At 41.9% G+C, this 25564-nt stretch overlaps 1 long non-coding RNA gene across 2 annotated transcripts in view; it reads right to left on the bottom strand.

Moving 5' to 3' along the window:
* LOC142433976 (uncharacterized) overlaps window positions 1-25564 on the bottom strand; it is a 126097-nt gene that overhangs the window by 71383 nt on the left and 29150 nt on the right. The window contains exon 1 of one of the 2 annotated variants that reach the window (XR_012781102.1): window positions 10363-10528. The exons of the other annotated variant lie outside the window; for it this stretch is intronic. This is a non-coding gene — a long non-coding RNA (uncharacterized LOC142433976). Of the gene's footprint in view, window positions 1-10362; window positions 10529-25564 lie in introns of those variants that run through there. 2 annotated transcript variants of the gene reach the window in all.

Below are 25564 nucleotides of genomic sequence, written 5' to 3'. Positions count from 1 at the left end.
AAAAGAACTATAGGATGTTTATTAGGAAAGTCTAAAGTAAATTCTCAAGGTGTTCTGACTGTTGCTGGAATTATTGAATAGGATTATGAAGAAATTAAGGCAGTGATAAATTCTGATATATCATGGTTTATAAAAAAGGAAGATCGCTTACGTCAATTTTTGCTTTCTTGCATTCCTAGAGTAAACATGTATGTCTATCAAGAAAGAGTACTTGAGAAATCTGACCACCCTTTAAATCAAGGGGTCTTGTGGAATGCTATTGTGGGGAAACAACAGTGCCCTCACTTGGAATTAGAAATTGAAGGGAAAAGGTTTTTAAACTTTGGATACGGAGTCATTTCCTTAGGGCAATCAGGAGGGCCTGAGACCCGCCCATTAACTTTCTCTAAATCCAGCATGGAAGGAATGAGTGAAGTTAACCAAGAAAGACAATGACAAGATTGTAAAATCATACAGTGTGAGAAGACTGAAAGGCAAAACGGCTTAATTGAGCCTATAACCTTATTGGTATGCTTGGAGAAAAAATGTCTGCTTGGCAAGTTACTTTAAAAACAGCTGAACAAATTTATTATGAATTTTTCAGTCTTTCAAAGTGAGGTAAGAAGTTTTCCCAATTAGTCAGCTCTCTTAATTCTCTGAGCTCTGGGAGCCAAAATTTACATGTTAGCTCTCCAGATTCTTCAAAAGCTGCTAGTCAAAATTTACATAACAATGAAGGCTATCTAAATAGTCCTTATACTGGGACAAAGCCTAGCAAGTTAACCGAGATTGCTAGCAGTGCTTTGAAATCTAAGTTGTTAAAATCGAAGGGGGCGAAGAGGAATCTTATGTGTGACAAATTTCATTTGTTCAATTTAACCAAACAATTTTTCTCCATACTAAAAGCTTGTAACAAAATTAGGGCAGATAAACACATTTCACTTCTACAGAGAAAATTGATCCTAAGAAATCTGAAGATAATGGAAACCGCGTCTGGGATCCAGGTCCACTCACCTGGAGAAAGGGCTATGCATTTATGTTTTTACAGAATAAAACTGATGGACTCCTTTTAAAAGGATGCAACCACATTTGGAGAAAGATGATCAAGGAAGAGATGGAGAAGCCACCCAATATTAATCATAATTCCATTTTCAGGTTAATGACACCCCGAAGAGAAGGGCTATTTGTTTATATTTTCACAGACAAAGGATATAGGTGGATTTCTCTTCAGCCAGCAAGGCCCAGAAGAAAGCAGTGAAACTGATGTGTGACCAGACTCTGTCCTGTTACTGAAGCTATTCAAAAACGTCAAGAAGACCTGACAGATTCCTGAGAGTAGCGATTGCTGACTGCTGAGATATTTCTTCCATTGCTGACGCTATCTAAGAGAAACTCTGGAACTCTATCATAACTGGACATTTTATACAATAGTGACTGGACTATTGCTGCAGGCTGTCTTGCTGAAAGATCAAGATTTTGGACTTGTCAATTAATGCTATAATGTGATTGGAATGTAACTGATTTCTGTGTAACTCCTTACCGATATAATGTAACATTGTATGATTGGGATTTGATCAGGAAACATTTGCAAGGGTTTAAGGGAAACATTTCATTAGATGTTGATCAGAAGTTAATAAGGATATTTTCTATACATTCAAAGACAGACTTGAGGCATCTCCTGGCTCTGATATGATTAAGCAATTGGTGAATTGGAAGGATTGGACCATCATGCTTGGGTTCAAAGTATTTCTCATAGCTTGGGTTCCAGCCTAACAGTGCTGCTCATAATCACAATTTTCGTCCTGGCTATCACGTGTTGCTTCTATAGAAAGCTAAGGCGTATGAAGGAGAATCATACAGCCTCTATGGCACTTGAAGCTCATGTATAAGGCTAATACCATGAGGAACAGAGAACGGGAAGAGAGTGTTTAAGGATGAATCCTACATTGTCTCACAAAGGAGCCTGGGAAGCTAGATTTCTAGTAGTGGAGGGGGACCTCCATCTTTGTGAGTAATAGGTAAATCCTAATCACATTCTCATGACATTGTTCCTCACTCTAACCTCTTATATGGTGCTGATCTGAGGTTGTCTCTTACAAGCACACAGCTGGTTGCTGTGTGGCCAGCAGCTTTAACTATAGAAGCAGATAGTCCTATTTGGCCCTGTTTCTTCCCGCCACAGAATCCAATCTCTCATACCTTTCTCCAATAATCTATGGGCATAAGGGGTCTTTTTCCCTAGCGCCTGGATTCTAAATGCTTCTATTAAGACTGAGTTTTTGACTATATTAATTGGATCATGAAGTTTTGCCTTGTCAGCTTTTAATGTATAGAAAATAACCATGTTGTCCATGTGGCTTTTGAATTTTATATATAAAACAGAAGGGGGACTTGTGGGGGAAGGTCAGATACTCACAGGTATCTTCCCTGGAAGCAGTCCCTGCCAGACTGCTGTCTCCCCAAACTACAGGAGTGGGCTTGCTCCCTGCTGCTAGAGACAATTGATTAATGGTCTCTATCAGTTGAGCCAGGAAACAGGCCAAACTGATCTGTGGCAGCCAAGACTATGCTGCTATCCTGTACCTAGGATCTGCCCATCTTGTGACATGTATACTCCCAATCCCTCCTCTTCCTATTGTGTATATTTCCCTAGACCACTCCCTCATTACTGTATTACCTATAGCACAGCCCCTTCCTGTGATGTATGTCCTCACCTGTAATTAGGGGGCTAGCATGTCCCCAGAGGATATAAAAAGCCTGGGCTAGCATTAAACTCTCTCTCTCCCTCCACATGGACCAGCAAGCGGGGCTGAGGTGAGCATGCTACCATGAATTGTGTCTGACTCCATTTATTTCAATACTTCTCTTCTATCTCTCATGCTCTCTATAATTTTACTATGATCTTTACTTATTATCGCTGTACAATTGCGCCTACCAGACCCATAATGATGTGTTAGGGGCTGGCTCCTCCGACACTACCCCCCTCCCTCCTTCCCGAAAACCTGATAATTTATAAATTATGTTTTCATGTCCGATGTGTCCCGTCACATACTTAGCTGTACTGCTGTACATGCTCTGGTCCAGACGGATTTGTAATGCAAATTTGGGATTATGATAGTGGGGGAGGGGTAAGTATTAAAGAACCAGAGGAAAGCTGTATGTTTCATTGGTGCTATACTACACCCTGACTGGCTTGTCTCCTCCCCGTGACCCTTCTGTAAGAGGATGTCCAGTTGCCTACAGATGGGATTTGGGTCTCCACTCCGCACTCCCCCTCATTCACAATGGTGATTTTTTAAAATTTTATGCCTGATATCTGATCCTACTAACACCTCATGATCACACAGGCTGGTATGCTTCTTCCATGTGGGCTTTGCTGCTTCTCAGCTAGATGGCCTCTTGTTGTCTTCAAGACTTTAAGACACCAGACACTATCTTTTGATAGTCAGGCACCATTACCTTTCATCACATTTGCTTATGCACCTGCTTTGTCTTCAGCAACCATGTCAGGAAGGTGAGCATTATTAACTGCCAGTTTAATAGAACACAGTGTTCTTCCATTGAGGGAGTACTGGAGTACTCCAATGTCCATCTGCTACCTAAATACTAAACCTATAAATATATGCACATAGATCTATTTCCCCATAATCATATAAAATATATTTACATATGTACATGCCTTTATTTATTAAAGGGGCAATTGTTTTCATTGGTAGAATTCTTGTCTTCTGTGTGGGAGAGTTGGGTTCAATATCTGACCAGACGTATTGTATTTAAATACAAAGACATTGTGTTTAAATTTTAATTACTCTGAGTTAGTTTATTGTGCAAACCTGGCTGATAAACACATGTGGGGTTAATTGAAGGGCAGAGGGATAAATGGCTCGGTGAGCCTCGCCTTTCTAGTTCTCAGGTCTCTTGCTTTGGGATGGTCGCACCAGGGTGCAGCTACCTTAGCAGTTCCTTGCTTCAGCTTGCAAGGCTGACTTCCTGCAAGACATCCCCAAGAAGAAGCCACATGGACCTACCCCAATGCAACCCTGAGTGCTGGAGCATCCGTGTGGAGAACCCTGCCAGCACTGAGATGCTTATGCATTCACTTACTCGGCTTTCCTCCTGTGGTCGGCATCATTGCGTCTGTTTTGTGAGATGGAAGAGGATTTTGTGGATTGGTGTTGGACATATGGGTTAATGTTGGACTTGTGGGTTTGGGCAGGACTGGATTGGGATGTTTTCTTGATGCGCATGTAACCTTTATATAAACTCTCTCTTACACAAGTTTCTGTCGATCTGTTTCTCTAATGTACCCAGACGAGTACAAAAAGACATCCTGATTTCAAATGTAATTTAAGGAGAACATTCGTTAGGTCTTAAAAACAGACAGACAACATAAAAACACCGACACATCATCTGGACTAGGGTGGTCTTTAGTATGAGGTCAGAATGCTAGTTAAATAAGTCACGAGACAAAGCAAATTGTCACTAATTCATGATTGGTGACAGAACAATACATTACAGTTACAGGTAGGACTACTGAAGCAGGAACCATGATTAGTATACATATTTTGTTAGAAGAGCTTATAAAATTGGTCCAAGGCTTTTTAACCAAGGCAGTCATGGCATGACCTATAGGGCATGACTCAACTATGTGACCCCAAGTTGTGCCCCTAATATGGTGATCTCTATTAGGACACATCCAGGCAAACTCCTAAAGAAACACTGCCCTTCCCTGGGCTGGCTGAAAAGGGGTGGCAGTAATTCATCTTCCAATGCACTCTGCCTAAGGGGAAGAATATCGATATTCTTGGTTAATGATCAGAAGGAATTCAAGAAAGACTTAATCTATGTGGGGACTCTGAAAATGAATTTTGGGTTTTCACGCTTATCTATAGCCTCCTGCAATCAAAACCAAACTCGGTTGTCGTCAAGTGGATGCCAATCTCATAGCGGCCTTATATAACAGGGTAGAATTGTCCCTGGAGTTTCTGAGACTGTAACTGTTAACTGGAGTAGAAAGCCCCATCTTTCTCCCACGGAGTGTATGGTGGTTTTGAACTGCTGACCTCAAGTAATACAACACATAACCACAATGTCACCTTCTTGCAAACAGGGTGCTCAGAAAAGCTTTAATATACATCGCATAGGAATGAATATGTCTGACAATGAAGGTGTGATAGGTAGGTTTATTGTGCCAACCTGACCAATAAGAACATTTAGGATTAATAAGGTCACAGTTTGATCGGAAGGCAAAGAGATAAATGGCTCGGCGAGCTCCACCTCTTTCTCTCTCTTCATCTCTAGTGATCGGACCAGCGTGCCACTGCTAGTTCTCTGCCTCAACTTGCGAGTTACAATATCTGTGGGACTGCCAACATGGACTCAGCTGCCTGCTTCCTTGACCTTGGACCCAATGGCCCTCGTGAGTTAAAGGACTTCTAGTATATTATCTGTTCCATGGAAGTGAGTTGAACTGAGCTCCCTGTACTGCTGTGTGGGCTAATTAGCTGTTATATTCCTTCGTGCTGTATCTATCTATCTATCATCTATCTATCTATTTATCATCATCATCATCATCATAAATGTGCTGGTTTTTTTCTCTAGAGAACCCTGTCTAGCACAGTTGTTTTGTTTCTTCATATTAGGGCTTATCTCAGATGTGCTGTCATTTGGGGTCACACTCTTGAAGTTGTGTTATATGTTTTATTCTGGTTTGGGTTATATAAAATCCAGGATTGATGAAACTATAGGAACAGCAAGTAGAAAAAAGATTTCTTAGGGCGGAGTTGGGGATTAGTCTGGGTTGACTAGAGAAACAAATCCAGAGACATTATAAGAAAGAGCTTTATATACAAAGCAATTGAATATTGAGAAAATATCCCAGTCCAGTCCAGATCAAGTCCATAATTCTGATATTCGCCCATATATCCATTACCAATCTATAAAGTCCTCTTCGTACTCATGAAACACATACAATGATGCCAAATTCAGGAAGATCACAAGACAGTGGGTGGGAAGTCTTGTAGATCCAGTGGCATTTTAAGCATCTCAGCACTGTCAGGGGTCTCCACATGGCTTCTCCAGGTCCAGGGTTCTGACGGCATCAGGGTAGGTCCATGTGGCTTTTCCTCAGAGATGTGTCACAGGGAGTGAGGAGAGAAAGAGAGACAGAGAGATAAAGTGTCTTCTGCCTCAAAGGAGGAAAAACAGGAATGCCCAGAATTCTCAGAAGTCCGTGCCCACACAAAAGCCTCATTGTTACAATCATATTGACAGACGAGACTCTAACCCTTCACTCTTAATTGTCTCAAGTCCCAAATTGACACCAGATATATAACTACCACAGAAAGCTTCTATGTTTCTATGATGTAGAACAGATTTTAGTGGTTACCAGACTAAGACCAAGTAGGGAGAAAGGCACAGCAATTCATTTTTTTTTAGTCAGCTAATGAGAACCCAATGAATGGTCCAGTCCTCAGCTGATCCAGCTAAGTCTTGAACAAGCATGGTTTTATGTTATTGTGCATGGGGCTGTCATGAGTAGGGAAGAGGGGTGACTTAACAGTAACTAACAACAGCATTACCATGACTGCCTCTCATTACTACCATCACTAATTCTTCCAAGTACCCAGTATAGCTCTGTATGCAAATTACATATTTAGTAAATGTATGGGAAATAAATGACCCTGTTGTTTTGTCCCAGATACTACTAATAAGGAAAACGAATTCAAGTCTAGGAATAATGTAATCAACTTAATATTAATTAAATAATGTGAGGGATAGTGAGAGGAATACTTTATAGATTGAAGAGCAGGTGAAATTCCACTCAGAATTTATAGTTGAGGTTATGGTGATGGATGATATCCTGAAGAGAAAATTAGAGAAAAGACAATTGGACTAAAGTAAAAATCATGGCTACAAAAGAGTGACCAAAGTCAGAGTGGATGACTCTAAGCCAGTGTTACACACCTTGCACTCTTTACATCTAGGGTCAAAAATTTTTTGTGGTTAGCAATATTCCTAGGCAGTCATCTATCCACTATATATCAGTAGCAACCACCACCCTCTCCAGTTTCATGACCCCCAAAAGTCTCCAGACAAATGTACCCTCTGTGGTAGCTACATAATGTCAACTTGTGAAGGGGTGTAGTATAGCCTGTCATTCAGGTTGTAGCCAATAAGGCCTCTGTGCAGTCATGTCCTTCTCCTGTGGCTGCTGGGAGCTTCTTTCTCCCTGGAGGCAGGAGACATTAGCTCTCTGTTTGATATTCCTGTTGACAAGCCACATGGAGCTATGCTGAGTGAGCCAGGGTCCAGGAGCTAGAGGAGCCATGTGGAGACCCATGATAGCACTGAGATGTTTCCACTACCACTGGATCCCCAAGACTTTCCACACACTGTCCTATGGTCTTTATGCATTCAGCGTCATTGCATGTGTTGCGTGAGTCTGTAGAGGAATTTATTGACTGGTATCAGACACATGGGCTAATATCGGACTTATGGACCTGATGTGGAGGGCTGGAATGTTTTCTCAATATATAATTACTGTTTGATATAAAGTTCTCTAGTACACAAATAAGTGTCTATGAATTTGTTTCTCTAGTCTACACAGACTAATACACATTCCAAAACCAAACCAAATTAACTACCATTGAGTAGATGCTGACTCAAAGTGAACCTCCAGGGAAAAACTTCCCCTCTCCATTCCCAAGACTATACCTCTTTCTCCAGAGGAGCTGCTGGTGATTTCAAACTGCCAAATTTTTGGTTAGCAACCCAACTTGTAATCATTAGTGCATATATTACCATTGTTTTTCCTAGACATTTACTTTCTATTGAGACCTTGGGATCAGCTCCTCTTATTTCCCCCCACCCCCACCCTGTGGCCCCTTGATAGATTATAGATTGTTATTTTCATATCTCACACTGACCTGTCTCCCTTCCCCTCTAATTTCAGTTGTCCTTCCCCTTGGAGGGGTGTGTGTGGTTTTGTGCAATTCATTTTGATCAGCACCCCCTCCCTTTCTACCTCTCCTCCCCTTTCCCCTACTCTTTTGGTATCGCTATTCCCATTACTGTTCCTGGGTTCCATGTGCTGTGAGCTTTATCTCTTACCTATATCTATGTGCATGCTCCGGTCCAGTCCAGAGTGGGAAGCAGCACAGGGTCATGATACTGGTGGCAGGTAGGGTGTGTGTATGTGAGGAAGCCGTAAGGAACCAGAGGTAATTTTGTGTGATCCATCAGTGCTCTACTGAACCCTGATTGACTCAATTCTTCCCTGCGTCTATCTGTGGTAGGGATGTTCCTTTGTCTACAGATGTGCTTTGGGTTTCCTCTCCAACTGCACTCATTCTCACCAACACATTTTTGTTTGTTTGTTTTTGTTATGAATCTTCTGTTGCATAGACTGGATGACACCTCATGATTACACTGACTGTTGTGCTTCTTCAGTGTGGGCTTGTTGCTTCATTGTTGGGTGGCCGCTTGGATGTGGTGAAACAGGAACTTTCCTCCACTGCATTGAACAACTTGGAAGACATGGAAATGGGCATGAATCCCACAAGAATTGAGAACTGTAGACCAATATCCCTAATGAACATCGATGCAAAAATCCTTAACAAATTACTGGCCAATAGACTACAAAAGTATATAAAACAAATAATTCACCATGACCAAATGGGATTCATACCAGGGATGCAAGGATTGTTCAACATTCAAAAGACCCTTAGTATTATTCACCACATACAGGAATGAAGGTTTGGGTTATACACTAGACAAAGAACTGTGACCAAATGAAGTGCTGAGAGCAAAGGGAATGAATATGCAATGTGTGGTGGAAAAGGTAAATATAAATACTAGTTTATGACCATGAGCCTTAGCGGCATGATTGTTGCACTTGGGCTGTTAACCACATGATTAGTAGTTTCAAACTACCAGCTGTGCTGTGGGTGAAAGATGAACCTTTCTACTCCCATAAAGAATTAGTCTCAGAAACCCATAGGGGCAGTTCTATTCTGTCCTATAGAGTCACTAAGAGTCTGAATGGGTGGCAGTGAGTGAGCAGAAATGAAGACTCTAGTTGTGAATTGTGGTTGATATTTTTTTTGGCTGTTATAAATTGATGTGTACAACTAGTCTATAGGATTTTCAAGGATATGACCTTTTGGAAGCAGATAGTTAGCCAGATCTCCAAAACTACCTCTGGGAAAATGAATACAAACCTTCAATCATCCAACTAGTAAACAAGCAGTTAACTGTTTGTGCCACCCAGAGAATATTTGTGCAAATTATTTTTTGTGTCAAATTGGCTAGGCTATGGTGCCCAGTTGTTTGGACAAACACTAGTCCAGATGATGTCATGAATTAGATATATGTGAAAGTTTTCCCTAGGGTGTATTCTATCTCCAGATAAACAGACATCTTGCCAGAACTCTTCCATCATTTCTATTGCATGATTTACGAATTTGGTGATATAAGAACAATGGAATCTCCAGACTTACATCTGACCTATATATTTTGGTCTTCCCAGTTCTCATCCTCACATGATGCAATTCCTTATAATTTCACTCCTTCAATGACTCAGGAGCCCTGGTGATACAGTGGCTACTCCTTGGAATGTGATCTTGAAGATATGCAATTTGAAACCAAACTCACAGGGACATTTGTATCCTGTTTTATTGTCTCTATGAGTCGGTATCAACCGGATGACAGTGAGTTTGGTTTTCTGTCTATGTATACACACAAGGGGGTACCAAGAAATCCAACAAACAACCTGGAAAAAAGCTCCGGTGGGCAGAGCTTTGATAGAACACCCTTTTCCCTCTAGACAAGAAATGAGCAATTCACTCTGAGTTAGTGCATCCAGTGGTATCACCTGGGATGGTTCTCTCTGGACACAATGAATTTTTAAAAATAAAGCAAAAGCAGTTTCACTCAAACCTTGTTTTTTATGGCCAATTTAAGAGAAAAGCACGTGGCTGTGAAATTTTCTTTCTTGCTCTGGAAAAATGCTGCAGAAACTGTTGTGATGTTGAACACAGCTTACAATAATAGTACTATGGGCAAAATTCAAAAAGGTGAAATGCTGGTTGATGACAAACCTTCTTCTGGACATCTATCAACTTCCCGAACTGTCACAAATGTTAACTTGTAGTGCATATGGAGCTCAGTCCACCAGATCAGCCTGTTAATAAAGCTTTCTATTTAGAGGTTCTGATGGTTGTATAACAGTGTGAGACAAAAAAGGCCTGATTTGTGGCAGACAGGGGTGAGTGGGGGGTACTGGTTTTGCCACCAGGACAATGCACCTGCTCACAGTCATCTCAGTGTACCAGTTTTTGGCAAAAAACAGCATGCATCTCTTGCCCCATGCACCTTACTCACCTGATCTCATTCTTTGCAACTTCCTTTCTTTCTGCACCTGAAGAGGACATGGAACAACAGCAAGTGATTTGATGATGTAGCGTTGAAGAAAAAAACAAGGGAGGTGCTGTCAGCCATCCAAACAGATGAGTCTGAAAAATGTTTCCAAGAGTACTTTGAAGGTGATAGCATGGTTTTGTTTTAAAATATTTTAGTACGTAGCTTAGGAAAAATTTTTGGTAACTCCTTGTATACTAGTTCTATTTCTCTAGAGAACTTTAAAACAAAGATTATATCTACAACTTGGATTGGGATTTTACTTAAATATAATTATTGGTCTGAATTTCTTGGGAGGATTTGAATACAAATTAATGAGAAAATGTGAAGTAACTTGCAATAAAGTTACTAGCTAATTGACAAACTGGGGAAGCAAAATATGGAGAGAGTATGATACCAAGAACTAATCTCTTTTAACCAAGATAAAAAATATGAATACCTCCAGTAAACAAGGCTGGTATTAAAGGGTCCATTCATATAAAGATTTCTCCTTAGATAATTAAGCATATAAAAAATTCTTAACCTCACTAATCATCAAAAACATTTAAAGTGAAACAATAATGATGTATTTGTTCACATAACAAAATGGCACAGATGAAAACAACGATAGCATTGAGAAAAAAGAAAAATAGAAATGTTACATTTTTAACTGGAGTATAAATTAGTAAGGAACCTGTAGGTGAAGCAAACAAATAAGCACGTCAACAGAGGTACTTTATATGACAGGTTTGGCAATTTGCTTCCAAAATGTCATAAACTTTGGAGCAATTCTATTCTGACCTCATAGAGTTGGAATAGACTCAAACAACTAACAACAGCACCACAAACAGATTAAGTCTCTGAGTTGTTACTTGCCTATCAACTGAAAGGTGGCAGTTTAGACCACCCAGCAGGGCCCCAAAAGAAAGACCTGGCATTTTGCTTCCATAAATATTAAAACTAAGACAACCCTATGGAGCTCAGTTCTACTCTGTAACACATGGGGGTCACTTTGAGTCAGAATGATATGGATGGCAAGAAAATTTTTTGTTTTCTTTTTAATAAATCCTAATACCCTTTCTGAAGGGCAATTATCTGTTTGGAGAGATTTTCCTTTGTGTGGCCTTGGTTATTTGGAAAAACAGCTCAGGAGATATTTTTGCCCTAAGGCCTAAAGAGTTGTTACCATTGCCCTAATTCTTTGGTGAAGAAACATGGGGAACCTCCACTTTGCTTTACATAGCAGCAGCATTACTTTTGCCCAGGGAGAAGCTTGTCTCTGTCAACAGAAAAATGTTGCTTTTTCACAAAACCTGAGTTCATTGACAACTCCTGAGTAATTCAGGATTGGTTCATGGGAAGGAGGCTACATTTTGCAACTAAAAGTGTGGGGGATAGGCCAGCCTCCAAAACTAATTGTGGGTTCAATAGGTGGAATTGTATGGTTGATATATTAAAATATATTAATATATTAAATATATTAAAGTCATAGAGAGCATGAGAGATAGACGAGATATTAAAATAATGGAGTCAGACACATTTTTTTCATGGTAGCATGCTCACCTCAGCCCTGGTCAGTGGTCCATGTGGAAAGAGACCAGAGGTCAGGAGAGAGAAGGAGGGGAAGGAGGACAAGGGGAGAGTGCCAGGGTGAGGAAGGTGAGGGAGAGGGAGGATGGGAAGGGCCGAGAGTTCTTCATTGCTAACCCAGGCTTACATATCTTTGGTGGGGGACATGCAAGTCCCCTAATTACAGGTGAAGACAAATGTCACAGGAAGGGGTTCTACTACAGCAATGAGAGGGAGACAATCTAGGGATATACATGCAATAGGAAGGAGGGATTGGGGGTGTACATGTAACAAGATGGGCAGATCCTAGACTCAGGATGGCAGCCTAACTTTGGATGTCTGCCTAACTTTGGATGTCACTGAGCAGGTTTGACCTGTTCTCTGGCTCTCCATGGAAACTCTTATCAGTAGGGTATAAACTCCATCTACAGGGACAAGACTGATGGTTGAAAGCCTTTAGGGAGAAGTAGCCCATTGTCCTTAGCAGCAGGGAGTGGGCCCTACCTGTTGTGGGCCCAGACAGCTGTCTGGCAACTGACTTCTTTCAGGGAGAATGTCTCTAAGCATCTGACCTCCCACCACATGCTGGCAAACAGCCTCTAATGTTTGGCATGTCTGTGGGGGAGACAAAGCTGGGGAAAAGTCTCTTTATAATCCCACAAAGCTCCCCTTTGTTTTATATAGAACAATTTAGAAGAGCCACAGTGGCTACACAGCGATTTTCTGTACATGGACCGCTCTAAAGGTAAATTTAACGACTAAATTAATATAGCCAAAAATTCATGCTTATAGCAAACATTTTGAATCCAGGCACTGGGGATAAAGTCCCCCTAGGCCCTTCTGCTATTGGAGGAAGGTATGAGAGGGCTTGGATTCCATGGCGGGGAGAAATAGAGCCAATAGTTAGTCTACTTTTATAGTTAAAGCTGCCGGCCACACACCAATCAGCTATTTGCTAGTAAGAGGCAACCTCAAATCAGCACCATATGCAAGGATAAAGTGGGGAACAATATCATGAGAATGTGATTAGGACTTACCTACAACTCACAAGAGTGAAGGTCCCCTTCCACCTCTGGAAACCTAACCTGCCAGGCTTCTTTGAGAGAAAATAAAGGATTCCTCCTTAAACACTCTTCCTGCACTCTGTTCAGCACAGTGTTTGCTCTATGCATGAACTTCAAAAGTGCCATAGAGACCTTATGATTTTCCTTACATGCCTTAGGTTTCTATAGAAGCAACACGTGACTGTGGGCAGCAAAATTATGATGACAAATAACAGTCAGACTGGAAGTTATACTATGTGAAATACTGTTAACCCAAGCATGTGCGATCCAGCCTCTTTCTATGCCATCACCATTTAATTACCTCAGCTAGCGGAATGCCTTAAACCTACCCTTGAATGTATAGAAAATATCCTTTTAGCTAAATCACATCTTAAATCCTTGCAAATGTTTTCTTTATCAAATCCCAATCAAGTAAGGTTATATTATATAGGTAAGGAGTTACACAGAAGTCAGTTACATTCCAATCACATTTTAGCATTAATCAATAAGTCCAAAATCTTGATCTTTCAAAAAAGAACAGTCTGTTGTAATAGTACAGTCACTATTGTATAAAATGTTCAGTCATGATTAGAGTCCCAGAGTGTCCCTTTGACAGCATCAGCAATGGAAGAAATATAATAGCAGGCATTCTCAGGAATCTGCGAGGTCTTCTTGACATTTTAAATAACTTCAGTAAGTAAGACAGAATCAGGTCACGCATCAGCTTCCCTTCTTTCTTCTGGGCTTTGCTGGCTGAAGAGGAATCCACCTATCTCCTTTGCCTGTGAAAACAAACAAACAGCCCCTCCCTGCGGGATGTCAGCAACCTGGAAACAGAATCATGGTTAAGATTTTGTGGTTTCTTTGTGTTCATCTTTCTCCAAATGTGATTACATGCTTCTAAGGTGAGTCCATCAGCTTTATTTTGAAAAGACATAAATGTATAGCCCTTTATCCAGTTGACAAATGGACCTGGATCCCAAATGCGATTTCCATCTTCTTGGGACTCATTGGGACCAGCTTTCTCTGTAGAAGTGAAAATGTGTTTATCTGCCCTCGTTTTGTAAGGAGAAAAAATTTTTAACAATGCAGATATTAAAACATTGTTAGTAATCTCAATTAACTTTCTTGGTTTGGGAACAGTATAACAACTTAGATATAGTTCGTTGTTATGTAAATTTCAGCTCCCAGATCACAAAGAGAATTGAGAGCTAACTAATTGTGAGAACTTCTTACCACACTCAAAGACTGAAAAAATTCTTAATAAATTTCTTCAGTTGTTTTTGAAGTAACTTACAAAACAGACATTTTTTTTCTCCAAGTTTACCAATAAGGTTACACGTTCAATTAAGCTGTGTTGTTCTTCAGGCTTTTTACACTGTAGGATTTTACAATCTTGCAATATTCTGATCTGGTTAACTTCACTCATTCCTTTCAAGCTAGATTTAGAGGAAGTTAATGGGCAGGTCTTAGGCCCTTATGAATGCCCTAAGAAAATGATCCCAAATCCAGAGTTTAAAAACCTTTTCCCTTCAATTTCTAATTCCATGTGGGGACGTTGTTGTTTTCCCACAACAGCATTCCAAAAGATCCCTTGATTTATAGAGTGGTCAGACTTCTCAAGTACTCTTTCCTGATAGGTATACATTTTTACTCTAGAACTGCAGGGAAGCAAAAATTGGCTTAAGCGATCTTCCTTTATTATAAACCATGATATATCATATTTTATCACTGCCTTGATTTCTCCTTCTTAATCCTGATCAGTAACTCCAACAACACCTTGAGAATTTAGGTTGGACTTTCCTAATAAACATCCTATAGTTCTTTTGGGTGGTAGACCCCAATTACCGCTCAATAATTTCTGATTTAATCACAGCTTTTGGTTTTTCCTCACAACTCTGATCAACTCCAGTATCAATTTGAATTCCTTAAGTATTTAGGTTAAATCTTCTGGATAAAAACTGTACTACTCTTTCAATAAGAAGCTCCTGCTTTTTGGTATCAATAAACTGCTATGAGGGTTTCTGAGCCTTCTACTGGTTAGTCAAACTTACTGCAGCGAGAACAGAGGCTAGGGTTTTGGACTTCTGGTTAGGTCTGGTATCCTGCTGTGAGACTGGGGAATAACTGTGATTGCTGCCATTCAAAGATCCTTTTGCTGGGTTAGGCAGAGGCTTTGCCTTCTGAGCTCTGTTGGGTGGGACTTAGATCAAGCTCCTTCCTTTATTTCCCCCTGGGAAGCCGTTGCTAATGACAATCCTTTACTGGTGAATTTCGTGCAACATTGACTCACCCATTGAGTTTCTTACCTACAGTGGGGGCAAAGTTAAGGTTCTTTTAAATGCGAACTTGGTGGCTCTCACCCATTCTCTGGTGCATGCCACAGCTCACTCTCTGTGGCCAGGCTGATTGGTCTGCACTGCCTACACTGTTTGAAGGTGAACTATCTTCCCACAAATAAAGTATTTTCTTCTAGGTCCGGTGAAATTTGTCAAGGCAGATGCCATGAGGTTGGCCTTGTATTTCTCTGTCTCTACATTCCTGCATATCTAACATAATCGAACAGCTTGCCCTGTTCCCTGTAGGGACGCAAGGCAGTTTTAGTGTTTATTAGAGAAATCATAAGCTAGCTTATGCAGTAGGTCGCTTATTGCCTGGAAATATTTTATACATTTGGAAATAGAGTCTTCCAGTGGGGACACAAAGTCAGCATATGACTCATCATTCCACTGTCTTATAGCTGTGTAACTTGGCCTTCTCTCTCCTGATGGAATTAACTTTTCCCAGGCCCTTAGGCAAACCACACATATATGTGCTATTGTCTATTCAGTAAACTGTAGTTGGGACTCAACTATGATATAATTCTCATCCCATAGCAATTAATGAATTCCTATATCTACTCCATCTTCAGCATTCTTCCGAGCTTGTGAATGGGCTGTAAAATCCCACCACAGGACTTCCGGGAAGATGGCGATGGAGTGACACATACCAGAGGGACTCCGCAGAATCCAGCCCAGGAGAGTTGCTTAGAGGGAAATTCAATGTCGCTGGATCGCAGGAGGCGCATCATAAAGATTCGTAGGCACAGATCCACGGGGTTTTGAGGGGTTGGGGGCTTTTGGCTTACTTCAGTGGAAGCCGGCTGGGGCTTAATCCTAGCCCAGCTGCTGTATCTTCTGGAGCTGGGACCATTTGGAGCCTCTAGCAGGGCTTGGTCTCAGCATAGCCACAGTTTTACCTTACATGCCTCAGGGCAGGGACAGGGCACTTGCGGCTCCACTGGCAGGGATGGGGGTTCAGCTACATTGTTGCTTCTGTTTTCGTCTCTGCTCTATATTCCCACACAGACTTGGAGGGCTGCCCAGGGGCTTTTTCAAGGCACAGCCACAGCTTGCCACGCCACGTGGTCTGAGCAGGGACTAAACCCAAACCCCCAGAGCTCCACAGGCAGAGATCAAGGTTCAGCTACACTGTGGCGCCTGTTAACATCTCTGCTCCATGTCCCCCCACTTCGCTGGGGGCTGCTCAGCAGCTTTCTTGTGACTCTTCTTGGGGCTCAGCTGCGGACTGCAGGTCCACAGGCAGGGAGTGGGACTCAGCTACATAGTTGCCTTTGCTTCCCCCACTTCCCTATACCCCTGCACAGTCTAGTCTCAATTTTTAATTTTTCTCCCCCTCTTATTCATACCTTGCTCTCTCACACTCCATTGCAGACTTACGGGGCACTCCCAATGCCCTACTGCGTTTGCGCCTGGGTGACAGCCAGCTAGGTGAGCTCCACCCTGCATAGATAGCCCAAGGCTAGGGAAAGGCCTGCTTGCTCTCCAGGGGATACTCCTCGGACTTCTCACCAGGGAGTTCCTGCCTGTGTAGCTGGGGACATAAGGCAGCTCAGCCAACACTTATCAATATTCAAGAAAATAGCAGGAACTTCAGGCCAGCCTCTGTAACACTGGGGCAGGCAGCTGACCTGCCATCTTGGGCACTCCCCTGATAGGGAAGCCACAGGAAGATAAAGTGGTAGGTTAATCCCATAACAAAATCAGCTGTAGGCAGTTCGAAGAAGCATTCCTATAAGTCTTCCAGAGAGAGACTAGAAAATGGCACCTGGTCTCTCAAAAACAACTCAACGTAAATAGCCATCAGTCCCAACGACCTCAACGAAAAAACAGGAGAAACAAAAGACAAAGGCAGAAGATGTCCTGAACATAGTAACATACATAGAAGAAGCAGATATTGAGATTCCATACAAAGAAACTCTCAGAATGCTGCTTGGAGCCATACAGGATATGAGGGAAACAATACAGAAAAAGGATGAAACGATAGAGGAGATAAAAATCACACACCAAAGGGAAATATAGGAACATAGTGAGGAGATAAGGAAAAAAATTGCAGAATCATGTTTCTTGAGAATCAATTGGAGGAAATCAGAGAACCGCATCAGTGTCTTGGAGGACAGTCAAGCAGACTTTAATAAACGTGAACAAAAATCTAATAAGAGCATCAGAGAAGCCGAAGAAAACCCTTAGCTATGTCTGATACTACGAAGAGGAACAACATTAGAATTATTGGCCTACTGGAGGAAGAGACAACAAAGAAGTCGTCTGCAACAATAGCAAGAGAATTCTTGGAGGAAAACTTCCCCAGCCTAATGAATGAAAACCAGGCAACCATCCAGGAGGCTGAAAGAATACCAGCATGACGGGACCCCAAGAAGAAATCACCAAGGCACATAATAGTTAAACTATCCAACTTTGAGGAAAAGGAGAAAATCATGAGAGCAGCTAGGGAAAAACAAGCAATTACATATAAAGGTTTCCACATAAGGATATGCTCAGACCTATCAGCAGAAACTATGAAAAAAAGGAGAGAGAAGAGTACCATATTCCTAAAACTGAAGGAAAACAACGCAAATCCAAGAATACTCTACCCAGCCAAATTATCGATCAAGATTGATGGAGAAGTAAAAGTCTTCCCAGACAAGGAAAAACTCAAAAAATACATTACAACAAACCCAGCCTTACAAAAGATCCTCGCTGACTCAGTATGGGCAGAAGAACAACACTCACCAAGCACAAATAAGAGACCAACACACAGAACAACCTCACTCTGAGCACAACAAAGAGAAAACAAGACTCCAAGATAGCAATGTCTTAAGGATGGAAAGAAGTCAAGAATGATACACACAAAAAACACACACTAATGAGAAAGGAAAGTAGGAAAACTCCCAACACAAAAGGTATAAAATGGCATCACAGAGTCCGCACATGGAGATAATAACCCTGAATATCAATGGCCAGAACACAGGCATTAAAAGACTGAGACTAGCAGAATGGCTTAGAAAACACAACCCATCAATTTGTTGCCCACAGGAGACACATCTCAAGGCTACAGACAAAAATAGGCTGAGAATCAAAGGCGGGAGAAGGACCTACCAAGCAAACAGCAACAAAAAAAGCAGGGTTTGCAATCCTAATCTCGGATAAAATTGACCTCAAAGTGCAAACCATAAAAAGAGATTAGGAGGGACACTATATAATGCTCAAGGGAATCATAGACAATGAACCACTAAGCATTGTAAACATATATTCCCCGAATGAGAGACCAGCTCAATACATCGACCAAACACTCCAAAAGATTAAGAAAGAAATCACAGACTCGACAATTATAGTGGGTTACTTCAACACACCACTCACTGAGAAAGATAGGTCACAGGGAAAGAAACTCAGCAAGGAGACCAGAGAGCTAAACTCCACAATTAGACAGTTTGACCTAATAGATATTTACAGAGCTTTTCATCCAAATATAAAATATTTCACATTCTTTTCAAGTCCCCATGGCACATATTCAAAGATAGACCACATGCGGGGGCATAAGGCAAATCTACATAAATTTAAGTACATTGAAATAATGCAGACCTCTCTCTCTGACCACTGTGCCATAAGACTGGATATCAACAAAAGGAAGACAAAGAAATTAAGAGCAAATAATTGGAGGATGAATAACTCTCTACTGCAAAAGGAGTGCATATTGGTGCAGATCAGGGATGAAATCAGGAAATTTCTAGAAACCAAGGAAAATGAGCATAAGACGTACCCAAACTTATGGGACACAGCAAAGGCAGTCATCAGAGGAAGGTTCATAGCAATATAAGCACACCTAAGAAAGGAAGACAGACTCACGATGGATAGGCTGACACAAAATGCGCAAAAACTAGAGCAGAGTCCGTAGGAAAACCCTACTAATAGCAAAAGAAAAGAAATTATAAAAATCTGGGCTGAGATTCAGGAGAGGGAAAATAAGAAAACGATGGAAAAAGTTAATATCGCTAAAAGATGGTTCTTTGAAAGGATAAACAGGATCGATAGACCACTGGCAAACCTAACCAAAGAAAGGAGGGAACAAATCCCAATAGCAAGAATAAAGGATGAAAGAGGGGTCATTACAAGAGACCCTAATGAAATCAAAAGGATAGTTACACTGTATTATGTGTAACAATTTGTAAGACATGGACAAATTCCTGGAAAAACAATCCCACCCTAGACTATCCTCGGTGGACATCAAGGATCTCAACAGACCCATAGCAATAGAAGAAATAGAAAAGGTTATCAAGGGATTACCAACCAAAGAAATCCCTGGACCAGATGGCTACACTGGAGAATTCTACCAAGCATTCAGGGAAGAATTAATACCAATCTTACATTAACTTTTCCAGAACATAGAAAGATAGCAAACTCCTGAACTCCTTCTATGAAGCTAGTATAACTCTGATACCCAAGACGGGCAAAGATCCCACAAAAATCGAGAACTACAGACCAATATCCCTAATGAACATTTATGCAAAAATCCTTAACAAAATACTAGCCAACAGAATACAAAAGTATATAAAACAAATAATTCACCATGACCAAGTGGGATTCATACCAGGGATGCAGGGATGGCTCAACATACAAAAGACCATTATTATTATTCGTCACATTGACATGAAAAAGTATAAGAATCACATGATAATATCAATAGATGCAGAAAAAGCACTCGACAACATCCAAAACCGATTCCTGTTTAAGACACCAGCGAAGATAGGAATGGAAGGAAAGGTCCTCAAGTCAATACAAGCTATATGGAAAAACCAACAGCCAAAGTGGTAGTCAATGGAGAAAAGACTAACACAATCCCACTGAAAAAGGGGACCCTACAAGGATGACCCTTGTCCCCACTCCTATTTAATATCTTGCTAGAGGTCTTAGCTAACAACATAAGGCAAAGAAGTGACATCAAAGTTATTCGTCTGGGGAAGGAAGAGGTGAAACTATCGTTATTTGCAGATGATATGATTTTATATATGGAAAATCCCAAAAGGTCCACAAGGGGAGTACTGGAAGCAATAGAGGAGTTTGGCAAAGTAGGAGGATACACGATCAACAAACAGAAGTCCATCGGATTGTTCTACACGTCAGATAAGGCCACAGAAGAAGAGATCAAAAAGGTGGTACCCTTCACAATAGCCAAACACAAATTGAAATATCTAGGGATACACCTGACTGAAAAAACAAACAAAAGATCTATATAGGGAAAATTATAGAACACTATTACAAGAAACCAAGAGCGACCTCAACAAATGGAAGAATATCCCATGCTCTTGGATTGGGAGACTTAATATAGTTAAGATGTCAGTTCTGCCAAAAGCACTATATAAGTTTAATGCCATCCCAATACAATTACCATCATCTTTCTTCAAAGAAATGGAAAAACTGATTACCAACCTCATATGGAGAGGGAAGGAGCCCAGAATTAGCAGAGCACTCCTCAAGAAGAAGGACACCGTGGGAGGGCTTGCTTTACCTGACTTTGGCACATACTATTCAGCCACAGTTCTCAAACTGCATGGTGTTGGTACAATGACAGATACTCAGACCAATGGAAAAGAACTGAAAACCCAGAAATAAAAGCATCAGCATACACACAGCTGATCTTTGATAAGGGCCCCAAAAATATCAGATAGGAAGCTGATGCCCTCTGTAACAAGTGGTGCTGGGAAAAAAATGGATATCAACATGCAGAAAAATGAAGCAAGGCCCTCATCTCACTCCATGCACAAGAATAAACTCAAGGTGGATCACAGACTTTGAAGTTAAACCCCTAACTATTAGGGCCATCAATGAGGGAATTGGGACCAACTTGAGAACTTTGGCGCAGGGAATACACAGGCTATCAGAAATAGAGAAGGACACAAACACAGAGGAGGCACAAATTGACAAATGGGATATACTGAAGATAAAACACTTGTGTACATCTAAAGAATTCACCAAGAGAGTAATAAGAGAGTCCACAGACTGGGAAAACATCTTTAGCAATGACACATCAGACAAAGGCCTTATTACTAAAATCTACAGTACTCTGCTAGCTTCTAAAAAGAAAAAAACCAATAGCCCACTTGAAAGGTGGGCAAAGGACTTGAACAGAAATTTCACAGGGACAGAAATCCGAACGGCCAACCGACATATGAGAAAATGTTCCCGATCTTTAGCCATAAGAGAAATGCAAATTAAAACAACAATGAGGTACCACCTGACACCCTCAAAGGTAGCCCAATTTGAAAAATCAGAAAGCAACAATTGTTGGAGGGGCTGTGGGGAGCCAGGAACTCTCATCCACTGCTGGTGGGCCTGTAAGTACGTACAGCCACTATGGAAATCAATCTGGCGATACCTAAAGCAGATGGAAATAGAGTTACCATATGACCCAGCAATCGCCCTACTGGGCATATACACAGAAGAGGCAAGGAACAAACCAAGACCAGACATCTGTGCTCCAATGTTCATCGCGGCACAGTTCACAACTGCAAGGAGCTGGAAGCAACCCAAATTTCCATCAACTGATGAATGGATTAAAAAACTGTGGTATATACATACAATGGAGTACTACGCATCACTAAAAAGCAGTGATGAACGTATGAGGCACATAGCAGCATGGGAAGAACTGGAGGAAATCATGCTAAGCGAAGTAAGTCAGGCACAAAAGGACAAGTACAACATGAGCCCGCTGAGGTAAGTATTAAAAAAAATGCAAAAGTGGCATAGGGGAAAAAGCTACTGTATATAAACATTTTTGGGGTGAAGACTGTGTAGTATGGCAGAGATCAGATCAAAACCAGGGATGCACATCGTAGACAATGGGGGAGGAGGTGGGGAAAGGAAAATAAAAGGATGAATATAAGGAAGATAAAGGGAGTGGGGGCATGGGGCACACTAATCCACCCAAGGGGAGGGTATTGTTTATATCTCCACAGGGAAAGTGGGACAAGACTTCAACCCAGTGCCTCAAGGTGTGAATGCAATATCCCGGCGTGGAGTAGGGAACCAGTGGAGAGGTCTGGGAGGCTGGCCCCAGCACCAAAAATTAAGCGGATTCCGACCCTCCCCCAAAAATCATTTGTTTCAAAGGAGGACATTGATTTGTCAGCTCCGGGAGATGGACTTATCTGATCAGAGTACACGGGAGCAGATGAAGGGGCAGGAGGAGAGAGTGGAACACAGCCTGGCCCACCAGGCCGTGAGGATGATGTTCCTGAGTAGAGCAGCCAATCCACAGAGAGAACAACATGGCTGGCCCCACTATGAGACATGATGCCCCTCAGTGACTAAGGGCGATACAGGGGACAGCACCGGAGACACAGTGTGGGAATTGCACCTGACCTGATCCTACCACAACGAGTCAAAGCACTGGGGAGTGCAGTGGAACAGCAAGTGAATGGAGTGGCAAGGTCCCCAGGGAATGCTGAAAGTGGACTTTGGGGCCAGGGCGTGGTGCCCCAACAGACTGGACTGGAAAATTCTCCTAAGGGCCAGCAAATGATCCTTGAATGAACTACAAGCTTTTCTTTTATGAAGTGTTTTGTTTTGTTCTTTGTCAGTGGTTTGTTTTTGTTGTTTTGCTGTCTGGTTGTATACTGGTGCTTTGTTTTCCTCTGTCTTGTTTTAGTGCATGTTAGTGTCTCCACAGGTCTGTCTGAATAGGACAGGCTGGATGAACTATCTGGAGGAAAAACAACGGGACCGACAGTTCCGGGGGGACTTGGGGTGCGGGGGGTAGGGGGGTAAGGAAGTGGTGTTAACAAACGCAGGGACAAGGGAACAACATGTGACCCAAAATGGTAGTGAGGGGGGAGTGGCAGGCCTGGTGGGGAATGATCAAGGGTAAGGTTGCGTAGAGAAGAGGTATAGCTGTAGCCCAGGTGGGGACGGAGCATGGTAGTGGGGCAGGAGGAAAGTCAAGGGAGATGGAGGAAGGAGCTTGGAGTCAAGGCACATTTATGGAGGTCTAGACAAAGACATGTACATGCAAATATATATATGAGGATGGGAAAATAGATCTATGTGTCTATATTTATAGGTTAAGTATTAAGGTGGCAGAAGGACCTTGGGCCTCTTCTCAAGCACTCCCTCAATGCACAAATACTTTCTTCTATTAAATTTGCACTTTAGGATGATCACTCTCCCGACACAACTGCTGAAGCCAAAGTGGGTGAACAAGTAAATGTGGTGAAGAAAGCTGATGGTGCCCGGCTATCAAAAGAGATAGTGACTGGGGTCTTAAAGGCTGGAAGATAAACAAGCGGCCATGTAGCTCATAAGCAACAAAGCCCACATGGAAGAACACACCAACCTGTGTGATTGCGTGGTCCCGAAGGGATCAGTTATCAGGCATCAAAGAAAAATCATATCATTGGCTGCACACCTCCATGATATGATCGCTGAAGACAAATGGGTGCATAAGCAAATGTGGCGAAGAAAGCTGATGATGCCCGGCTATCGAAAGAGAGAGTGTCTGGGGTCTTAAAGGCTTGAAGGTGAACAAGCGGCCATCTAGCTCAGAAGCAATATAGCCCACATGGAAGAAGCACACCATCCGGTGCGATCACGAGGTGCCAAAGGGACCAGGTATAAGGCATCATGCAAACAAAAGAAAAATAAATATATATATACCATAGTGAATGAAGGGGGAAGTGCAGAGTGGAGACCCGAGGCCCAAGTGTCGGCCATTGGAGATCCCCTCTTAGAGGTGTTTAGGAGAGGAGATGGGTCAGTCAGGGTGCGATGTGGTACCGATGAAGAACACAGCTTTCCCCCAGATCCTAGAGGCTTCCTCCCCCCAACTACCATGATCCGAATTCTACCTTGCAGGACTCGATAGGGCAGAGGTTGTACACTGGTGCATATGGGAGCTGCAGGCACAGGGAATCCAGGGTGGACGATACCTTCAAGACCAGGGGTGTAACGGGCGATGCTGGGAGAGTGGAGGGTGAGTGGGTTGAAAAGGGGAACTGATTACAAGGATCCACATGTGACCTCCTCCCTGGGAGATGGACGGCAGAGAAGGGGGTGAAAGGAGACTCCAGATAGGGCAAGATATGACAAAATAACAATCTGTAGATTATCAAGGGCTCATGAGGGAGGGGGGAGCGTGGAGGGAGGGGGAAAAAAAGAGGACCTGATGCTGAGGGATTAAGTGGAGAGCAAATGCTTTGAGAGTGATTAGGGCAAAGAATGTATGGATGTGCTTTATATAATTGATGTATGTATATGTGTGGATTGTGATAATAGTTGTATGAGCCCCTAAAAAAATGTAAGAAAAGAAAAGGAAAAAAAAAGAAAATGATTAGGGAAAAGAATGTACAGATGTGCTTTATACAATTGATGTATGTATATGTATGGATTGTGATAAGAGTTGTATCAGCCCCTAATAAAATGTTTTTTTTTAAATCCCACCACAATGGATACTGTAAAAATTCTGAAGGATAAAGACATACTTTCACCAAGGTTCTCCAGTCTGTGGGGGTCCAGCGCTCAGACTTTGCCAAATACCTTATCATTCTAATTACATAAGGTGATTCTGGGCCATAGTCATGGACTGTCTGCTTGAGATCTTTTAGTAACTAAAAGGGGAAGGCACTGTGAATTCCTTGTGGGTGTTTCCCATAAGGCTGTCTGTTAACTCTAGCAGAATAAGACATTCTAAATCTCCTTCTAAAATCCCCCTTTCTACCCTTGAAAGTAAAGGTGCCCTCCTGCACTTTGCCTCTTTGCTTCTATTTTCTGCTCTGGTCTTCTCAGATTGGTATATCTTGAGTCTTCACTTCTCCAACTTCATCTTCTGTGTTAGCTCTCTTAGTTTGCATTTCTATGGAGCTAATCTCTCTACCTCCAGCAGTGGTTTGGTTAATTGTTTTACAACCTCTAAGATTTTCTCACACTGAATTCCAGCAGGGGAGCAGATGCTTTTACTATGATGTCCCCTCCTAACTCAGGATTAGATTTCTCAGCTCTTAATGAAATCTCCTCATCTGCCGGAACCCCATTCTTGTTGCCTTTTACCAGATTTGTTTGTGCATTTTAGATGCTTCTCACTACTTTGCTGGTCTTGTTTCTTTGCTTACCCTACCTTTGGAAGCAAGGGAGCTTCCTGGGATTGCTTAATAGCCTCACTTTGGATTTTGGAATTCTCTTCCTCTAGTGCTTTATCACCTTTAGCCCTTTGGAGGCTGCAGTCCCCCAAGGACATATAGGCTTTGGGCA

This window comes from Tenrec ecaudatus, chromosome X (assembly GCF_050624435.1).
Source record: "Tenrec ecaudatus isolate mTenEca1 chromosome X, mTenEca1.hap1, whole genome shotgun sequence".
Classification (NCBI taxonomy): Eukaryota; Metazoa; Chordata; class Mammalia; order Afrosoricida; family Tenrecidae; genus Tenrec; species Tenrec ecaudatus.
The sequence above is the reverse complement of the archived record's forward strand: the minus strand, read 5'-3'. Positions and strand labels throughout refer to the sequence as shown.